Below are 9,118 nucleotides of genomic sequence, written 5' to 3' on the forward strand. Positions count from 1 at the left end.
CAGGAAAGTGGCTTAGTGAGACTGCAATCAGGTCTGGGCAATTCAAGAGCCCTGGGTATCCAGGACGAGGTCTCCGAACAGAGCCTGGAATTCAGACAGATGTGTTTCCTTGTCCTTCCAGACTCCTTGCCTACCTAGCCCACGGAAAATCAGAACAGCACCCTGTGGAGAGCGGAGCCCAGGCAGGGGCACCTGCAGCCTTTGATCTGGGCAACAACAGCACATCACAGCCTCCCCACAGCCTAGCCTCCCTCCTCACACAGGCAGACTGCAGCCCTACAAAGGCTCCCCATGCCTCACCTACTTTTAGGGGACACCTCCATTCCCACAATTTTAGCCAGCAATCGCAAATGTCAGGCAGCCCCTGACTTTATCCTTCCATCTGAGAACCAAGACCAAGCTTCTCATTTTCTCCCAGTTCAGAAAGCTTGTCTTTCCTTGACGTTTTTCTTACCCCAAGGTGATCCAACTCCTTTCTGCTCCTCCATCTTCCCCCAAGAGGAGGTGAGGAGGGGAGGGTATATGCAACACATAGATAATACATAGATACATCAGAATGAGCATCTTAAAGTCATTTCAGTTCCCAAAAGACATCAGCAGACCAGTGCCCCGTTCCCTTCTAACTCATGCCCTAGTTTGTCTCTTATTCTCTGGCCCTAATTTTATTAGTGTGCCCTTTACTTTGAAGCTATCCCTGCCCAAGCCCCAAGACTGAAATCAACTTCAGCCAAACCACATTATCATCCCGATGCCCCCTTTTGTGTCCTGGCGGTGTCCTTCAGTTCCTGGCACTGAAAGCCGTTAGAGAACCCCTTTCTGTTAAGCACCTTCTTTTCCCAACTACTCCGGATCTGCTTTCTCCCTTATGGTATTTTTGTCTCTCTTATTCACTTCTCCCATGTTTTACTGGGTGTTTGTTGTGGGGGAGGCTGTCTTTTTCAGACAGGGTTTCACCATGCTGTTGAGGCTGGCCCTGAATTCACTTTGTAGCCCAGGTTGGACTTTAACTCAGGGAGATTCTCCTGCCTCAGCCTCCTCAGTGCTGGGATTACAGGGGATCTCTACTGTGTCCAGCTCTTTTGCTTTTTTGAGAGCACCCTCCTGGGGCACTGTGACAGAACCTTCTCTGTTCTAAACAACCATCGTTTTCTCAACCAGAATTTGCTAAGAGCTCTCTGCCTTGCAGGCAATGAGAACTGTCACCAGACCAAGGCATGCGGGCTTGCCTCAAGCCACAGGCTTGTTTCCCATCAGTGCCCTGTAACATCTCCTCCGGGAAGGCCGGTCTGGTCTAATTCTAGAAAAAGCTGCATGAACAGGGTTGTCCTCATGAGCCTGCAGCTTGTGCAGAGGTCACGCACGTGAGTTAACATTCTGACATCACCATTCTAAACTTGTCCATAATTTTGTTTCAGCTGTTGTTGTTTTAAGCCAAATGGGACATTGAGCCATGCATATGAGCAGAAAAAAAAAAAAAAGACATTGTGTCTAGCATTCATCACCCTGCATTCCCAGATAGCGTCTGCGATGTTACACGAGCCCGAGATTACTGTGGACGTATGATGCTTGGCAAGCGTGTTACATTTGCAACTAGGTAGGAATATGGTCCACGCCAAGACACTACACTTTCCATTCCAACCAGAAGTTGTTTCAAATGCAGCAAGAAGACAGCATCTTGGCTTCTTATCAGATCTTTCTTTGTCCTCCTGCTTCTCTGGGACAGCTAGCTACTTACCTGGAAAACAATGCTGGGGGTGAGGGGGGAGAAAGCTGAAGCAGCCAATCATTCCTGGTTCCTCTCAGTCTTGTCTTACTCATTAGCAAGCAAAAGTAGAATGTTGGAGAATCTTGCATAGCAGGAAATCAAAACAGTTGAGCTTATTTTGTGCAGCCTTTTCACTGTCTCTGGGAAAAGCAAAATACTTAAGGATGAATGAACTGCAAAACAGGAAGGGTATTGCTGTGGTTGTTCTGCATACCAGAAAAATGCTTGTGCTTATATTTGCATTGAAAACTGGCCTCGCACAGTATAAAGGCCAACGGCAAAATTCAAGCTAACAATTTGAAACGCGGTCGCTTAGAATTTTGTGAAATAGCAGACATAAAACACCATAGCCATCCGACCGTGAGGTTACAGAAGAAAGGCGAAAGGAAAATCTTTTAGCACCCTAGCTGTACCTTTTTTCCTGCTATTTGAACAAGAGGCACTACATTCTCTTTTTGAACTGGGCCATTCAAGTTCTGTAGTCACCCCCTGGTGAGCAATGAAAAGCAATTGAGGGGGATAGAGGCTGGGATGGAAGGGGTCAGAAGTGGGCCACAGCCCAGCAGGTTGCAGACATTTGTCTAAACGTGCTTTTTGACACCAGCATGTCACACTCCAGCCCTCCCAGGGGTGTCCTACTTCGCGCTCAGTGGAAGCCAAAATTCCCCCTGTGGCTCTGACCCTTCAACCCTTCCCCTGCCCGCCTCTCTGAGCTCTTTCCTCAGCCCCAGGTAGGATAATCTAAATGCATTTTTCTAGCCTGCTGGGCATTGTCACACCCAAGGGCCTCTGTGTGTACCAGCACCCTTCCTGAGAACTGCTTGTCCTCCAAATGGGCAGCACCCACTTCTTTGGATCTGGGGGGGTTCTCATCAGAGGGCCTTGACTTTCACGATCTTCTCACATAAGCCAACAACTCTGTTCATCTGGCTTTCTTTTCTTTCTCAGCCCTTTTCACGACCAGACCCACCCGACATGTATTTATCTCCTTATTTATTCCTGGCCTTCCCCACTGGAACACCAGCTCCAGGAAGGAGAGGCTTTCTCTTTTCACTGCCATATTCTAAACTAGGTCAGTGGAAATATTTATTAAGTAATTGAAGTTAATATACTTTTGAAGCATGAAGTCATTTAGATTGAGATAAGGAAAGCTTATTTAATAGAGACATAAACCTGGATGAGTTTTCATATCACAAAATTATCTCCAACTTGTATCCACAAATGGTGCCTGATGCCCAAAGTCAGGAAGCTTTCTGCTCACAAAAATCCGCCCAAACAGGGCGCCAAGGAGCCTGGGGCTGGGAAAGGGGAAGCAGCTTCTGTTTGTAATGAGCAAGTACCATCCCAAGCAGTAACTAGCACCCAACAAAGCCTCCAGTGCCTCAGCTATAAAACGAACATGATTTCATAATACCTGTCCTTCTTATCGCTCGGCCTTCCCTGTGTAATAAATGAGATCACAAAGGTAAACATCCTTCTGTAAATGGGAAATGTTAAAGAAAGGCTGGGGACTCCTCCTTGCCCTGCTGATCAAGCACACAGTCAGATGGTGGGTGAGGGAAGGGAGGGCTGTTGGGTCGTTCAGCTCAGACTAGAATTTAGAGAGAAAGGAATGAAGGACGCAATGCAGAGCAACAGATGGGTGTCCTTGCTGGTCTTTTTCAGGGTGACCCCCTTAAGGCTCCCTTTTGACACAAATGTCACCGAGCCCAATTAGAATTAGCCTTTCACATAACATTCAAATTCCTCCACTTCCGAGGGCGACCATATAAGGAGGTACCCAGAGCACAATTTAGAGGAGAGGAATGGAGGAGCCAAAGGTTACAGGAAAAAATGGGTCTTTTTAGATTCCCTCACACAAAGGACAAGAAGTTTCAACAAATCCTGTAATTCTGGAAAACATGAACCAAAGCGTATTTATCTGAGTGGCAGGCCACTTTCTTCGCCAGGGTTCTGTGCGGTGATGGGATTTTCATCACCACTAGGGTTATCACTCATTTTTGTTTTACTTCCAGACTGCGTCTTATCTGTGTAGTTTTTGTTTGTCGTATGCATTTGTTTAAATTTTCGTTTCCGGTGGCTGCACTCACCAGGCAAGCAGACACACACCCAGCGCCAGGCGCCGGGAGCCCCCAGCCCGGTCTCCCTTGGTGCAGAACAGGACTCTGCGGTCAGGGCTCCCGCCTCCACTTGGGTATATTTTTAAAATTCATTTTCATACTAACAATACCCCTACAAAGATGGCAAGGCATAGAAAATCGAATCGTGCGTGATTTTAAGTCAGGAAACAGAACATTTTTCTTTAAGGCACCCTGAAATGCTTTAAATGAACCGTTTTGGTAATTTCAGGGCTCCCGAGAACTTAAGCAGCACATTTTTAAAATAAAAATAAAAATGCTTTGACGTGTACCAACACAATTAGGGAGAAAAGACTGTCAGAGTGGGCAGCCTGACAGCTCTCCTGACAAGGGAACTCCTGCGCTCTATTTTTAAGGCAATCTGTGTAATTTAGTGGAGAAATCTCCCACCGTGGCTCCTGATGAAGCCTGGGGTGGCCACAGGAGAAGCTTGCAGTCTTGAAAATGGCAAGGCTGCCCACACCAAGCAGGCGAGCTGCGAGATTTTGTCTTTTTGCAGAACCAGAAAAAAAAAAAAGAAAGAAAGAAAGAAACCCTCTGCATTTCCTGAGCAAATGCTCAGAAAAATGGAAGCTGCTCCCAGAAGAGAAAACAGAAGCCCTGATCTTCTGAAAGCGACACAAATGCCACCTCCCTGGTGTTGGTCACAGGCAGAAGTGCTGACAGGAGGCCGAGTGGAGAAAAGTTGGTAGTGGGCATAAATAAATATGGTGGCCTTTGTGCAAGTTCCAAAGAGAGAGATAGAAAATGGGGGATGGAGTTTAAACGGGGGCCACCTACTCTCCAGCAACTGCTCCTCCAGAGGAAGCTGAGCTGGGAGACGCTTGGCCACAGAGAGAATGGAGGGTGATTCGGTGCAAGCCATGGGGTCCTTCCTACCTCCTGACTTTGCAGATTTCAATGGAGGAATCTGAGCTATTGGACCTCTCGGAGCCTTAGCTTCCCTCATAGGTAAAATGGTGTTGGTGACATTGCGCCTGGCAGGGTTGCTGTTGGGGTTAAACCACACTGCAGAGCAGGCAGCACTTGATAGAACCAGGCCTCGGTGAAGGCCGTCCTGGAGCACCTGCCAGATCCTGAATTTGGGGAAAAAACATTTAGTATGAGGAAGCCAAGGGAGAAATGCACTTGGTCATCTTGGTAGAAGCAGCTTCTGGTTAGAATAACAGTCTGAGCTGGAATCAGACCAAGTCCAGACCACCAGCCAGTCAGTAGCTCCCTCCACCCCAACACTCACAAACCCTCTCTCTTTCTCTCTCTCTGTCTGACTCTGTCTCTCTATCTCTCTGTCTTTCTGTCTTTCTCTGTCTCTGTCTCTCTCTGTGTCTCTCTGTCTCTGTCTCTCTCCCTGTCTGTGTCTCTCTCTGTCTCTGTCTCTCTGTCTCTGTCTCTCTGTCTCTCTCTGTCTCTGTCTCTCTGTCTCTCTGTCTGTCTCTGTCTCTGTCTCTGTCTCTCTCTCTCTCTTTTTCTCTCCCCCTCTCTCTCTCCATCCCGTCCCCCCAGGCCACAGGCAAGAACACACAATGTCTTATTGCCCAACCCTAGGCTACTCCACTGACCCTGACATGGGCCCCCAAGGGCAATTGTTTGACTGAATGGAGCCTCTTATTAAAAATTAATTTCTGTCAAACCAGATTACATATGAACACAGCCTCATTGTGATCACTACTGTGAATTCGGGAAGCAAACATAAGCCCTACTGTTGCCAAAAGCCAGGGGCAGTTTAGGACAGTTCTGAAGTCATGATCTCTGAACCCAGCCAGCAGGTTCCTCGAGGCTCACAAAAACTTTTGTCCCCGAGGACAGAGCTTTGTCCCACTCTCCACCTCCCTCCTGCCTGCCCCCACCTACTCCCTGAGGCGTAGTTTTAGAGACCGAAAAGCAGGTTCCTCGGTGTAGACACAACCTGCACCTAATCCAGTTCTGCCAGCTCAAACAGGGTGTGCTTGCCCTTCAAAAGCTTTGAGTTCCCCCTCCACAAAAAAAAAATTAATGATAACACCTCTGCCTAACGTGCAGACTCGAAGTGGGAGTGAGACAAGGTGTGCAAAGGCCCTGGAATATGGAGAGCAGTTCCTATAAACACCCACTGCATCTGCCTCCCACCACCCTGCCTGGGCATTCCTGTGCGGACCTATCGGCTCCTGCAATATTTCTTCTAAATGTGGAGCACTAACCTGAAGGCTGGAATTATTTTTCTTGAGAGTAATATGTTGAAAAAAGCAGGGACTTGAGGTTAAAATACTCCAGACCAGGTTTACATACATATCTCCATATTTCTAAGGAAATTTGACTGCTGTTCTCTGTGTTGTTTGTGGTACTTGCACATAGTGAGCTCAAAGAAAAGACAAAATCAAGAGAGGACAGAACCCTCATGGTGTGTTTCTCTTTTCCCCAGTCCCCCATATTTTATTTATTTATTTATTTATTTTTTGCTAACAATAACTTTGTTCGGCCACTGCATGATCTTTCATGTGTGGAGAGAACCTCAGGTTTGACTGCAAAAGAGTAATCACATCCGATGAAATGAGGAAGGCCAGACTGCAGCAGGCAATAGAAATCAGAACTTTGGAATGTATCCCCAAAAGTAAGTAACCGTAAACCAGTGAGTGTCATTGTAATATTTACTCATCACAGTGAAAAAGCGTAAAAAAGCTAAATATTTCTTAAACAGTCCTCAGTAGGAGCTAGATTAGGAGGTAAGTGATATAAATTATTATATATTAATGCAATGTAATACTTGGGGGAAAAAATGATGAGGTAGGGCCCGGGATACAGCGGCACAGTGCCTGCCTAGCAAGCCAGAGGCTCTGAGTTCAATTCCCATACCAAAAAAAAAAAAAAAAAAAAAAGCCATGTTTGGTAAATGAAAAGAAGTTCTATAAATGGTTGAATTTGAAAATAAAGCTAGAAAAATACTTAAGTGCAATCCTGTTTATGTATCTCTCCATATATATATATATATATATTTAAATCTATAAACCCAAAGCATGCTTGGTCAAACTTGAGCCCTTATCTCTGGTGGGAGGCTGATAAGAATACTTTTCAGAAGTACTTATTTATGAAAGCGCAAGGTCGTGAGTTCTATCTCCAGTACCAAAAATAAAAAACTATTTATGAGACAGAAATGGGGGCACATGGCTCAAATTTGAGATCAGCCTGGTCTACACAGCAAGATTGTGTCTCAAAAAAAATTATGAACATAGACCAGATATGAATTTTGCAATTTGAGTCTATAACAAAATGAAATTTGTTTTCATTTCTAAAGAATCTTTAGAGTTGCAATGTTTAATCTTTAGAGTAGGCACCTAATAACAGAGATTCAAAATGCAAAAAGTAAAATTGATATAATTAAAGGGGGAAATAGGAAATCCAGCAATCAAAGTCAGAGATTTAACTATCCTTCTCTCAGCAATTATTGGAACATCTAGCAAAATATCAGTAAAAATATAGAAGATCTAAACACTGACCACTATCTGGAACTAATTGATATAAAAGTCATCATTACACAAAGTACTATATATTCTTAGATTAAAATGAAGGTAAATTAAAAATCAGCAGGATAATACTGTACCTGGAAACATCTCAAATGTTTGGAAACCAGCATACTTCTAAATACACCATAGAGGGGCTGGGGATTTAGCTCAGTGGCATAAGTGCCTGCCTTGTGAGCAGGCAATCGTGAGTTCAATCCCCAGTACCGATAAAAAGGAAAAAGACAAAAAATATATATATATTATAAATACACCATAGGGTCAAGAAAATATTACAAGGGAAATTAGAAAATATTTTTGAGATGAATAATAAGGAACATAAAATATATTAAACATTTCAGGATCCAGATAATACAGTGATTAAAGGGAAATTGATAGCTTTGGAGCAATATATATATATATATGTATATATATATATATATCCTTAGAGCCTTAATTTAAGATATGTATATCTTAAGATATATATTTAAGATTTTATATATATCATGTATATATTAAATTAAGGCTCTAAGGTTTTTTAATTAAAACAGAAAAATAGTAAATACCAAATTGGAGAAAGGAAATGATTCAAATAAAAGAAGAAATTTAAAAAATTATAAAAAGAAATATAAAGTGAAAACACTTTAAAAAGATTGAGTAAAGATTCTTAAGGCTTTTTAAAAATAGTTCTATACAATTCGTTAGGATGCCAGATTCCCAAAGGCTTTCTTCCTATCTCTGAGTGACTCGACATTTCATTTATTGAATACTCCTTAAGAGACTTTGGAAAAAAAGTCTTGGAAGCACATGACATTGTGTTTTACAGGTGCATTCTATTACTATGCATCATTTTCTATTTGTTCATGCATTCTATGAATATTCATTGCACATTCGTTATGGACCAGGTGAGAGGTTAGTAATAGTACCTGTAAGATGGGTATTACCACTCATTTTTTTTTAACCACTCCTATTCTATACTTAAAGAAAGAGAGGTTCTGGGGAAGTTACATACCTCGTTCAACATCAGATATTATTGGCTGAGCTAAGATTTTTCAACCCATCTGAAAGCCCAGCTTTTAAACAACTATACTCCATACAGGCTTTGCCACAAAGATGAAGCAGAGCCAATATTTATAGCAGAATATGAGGTGCCAAACCATAGCAATAAAGGCAAACTACCACAGGGCCATGTTAAAATCAACACCTAAATCTCCCTAAAAAGTTTCAGAAAACTTCAAGGAAGAGGTGGCCTTTCAACCAAGACTTGATGGAAAAGTTTGCTAAGAAGGAAAACACATTGTCACATACAAGCTGCACGCTGACCCTAGAGGGATTACCATCGTGACTCTTCCATGGAAGACAAAATTGAGGTCGAGATAGATGTGGGGCCTTGTTTGAGGTTAACAGTTACTACGTACATGTCAGGCGCTGTTCCAAGCACCTGACAGTTTTGAGAGTCCCATGACAAGCCTGAGGTGTAGACGCTCACACCACTCCTGCCGTTCAACCCTAGGCGATGGCTTCCACACAACTCAGCCTTGCTCCCAAGCCCAGGAAGTTGGTTCTGTTAAGGTTTTCTAATTTCCAAGTCCAAAACTCTGGGCTATAAAGAGAAGAGGGGCTTTCAGAAAGGAAGAAAATCCATTTGTTTAGGCACACTGCAAATCTCACTCACCCAACCAGTACACATCCAAAGGGCACTTAAAACAATAAAATCCTAAAGTTACTGATTATCAAACTAA

This window comes from Cavia porcellus, unplaced genomic scaffold (assembly GCF_034190915.1).
Source record: "Cavia porcellus strain 051 isolate PalLab524CR breed Dunkin Hartley unplaced genomic scaffold, mCavPor4.1 scaffold_8, whole genome shotgun sequence".
NCBI lineage: Eukaryota > Metazoa > Chordata > Mammalia > Rodentia > Caviidae > Cavia > Cavia porcellus.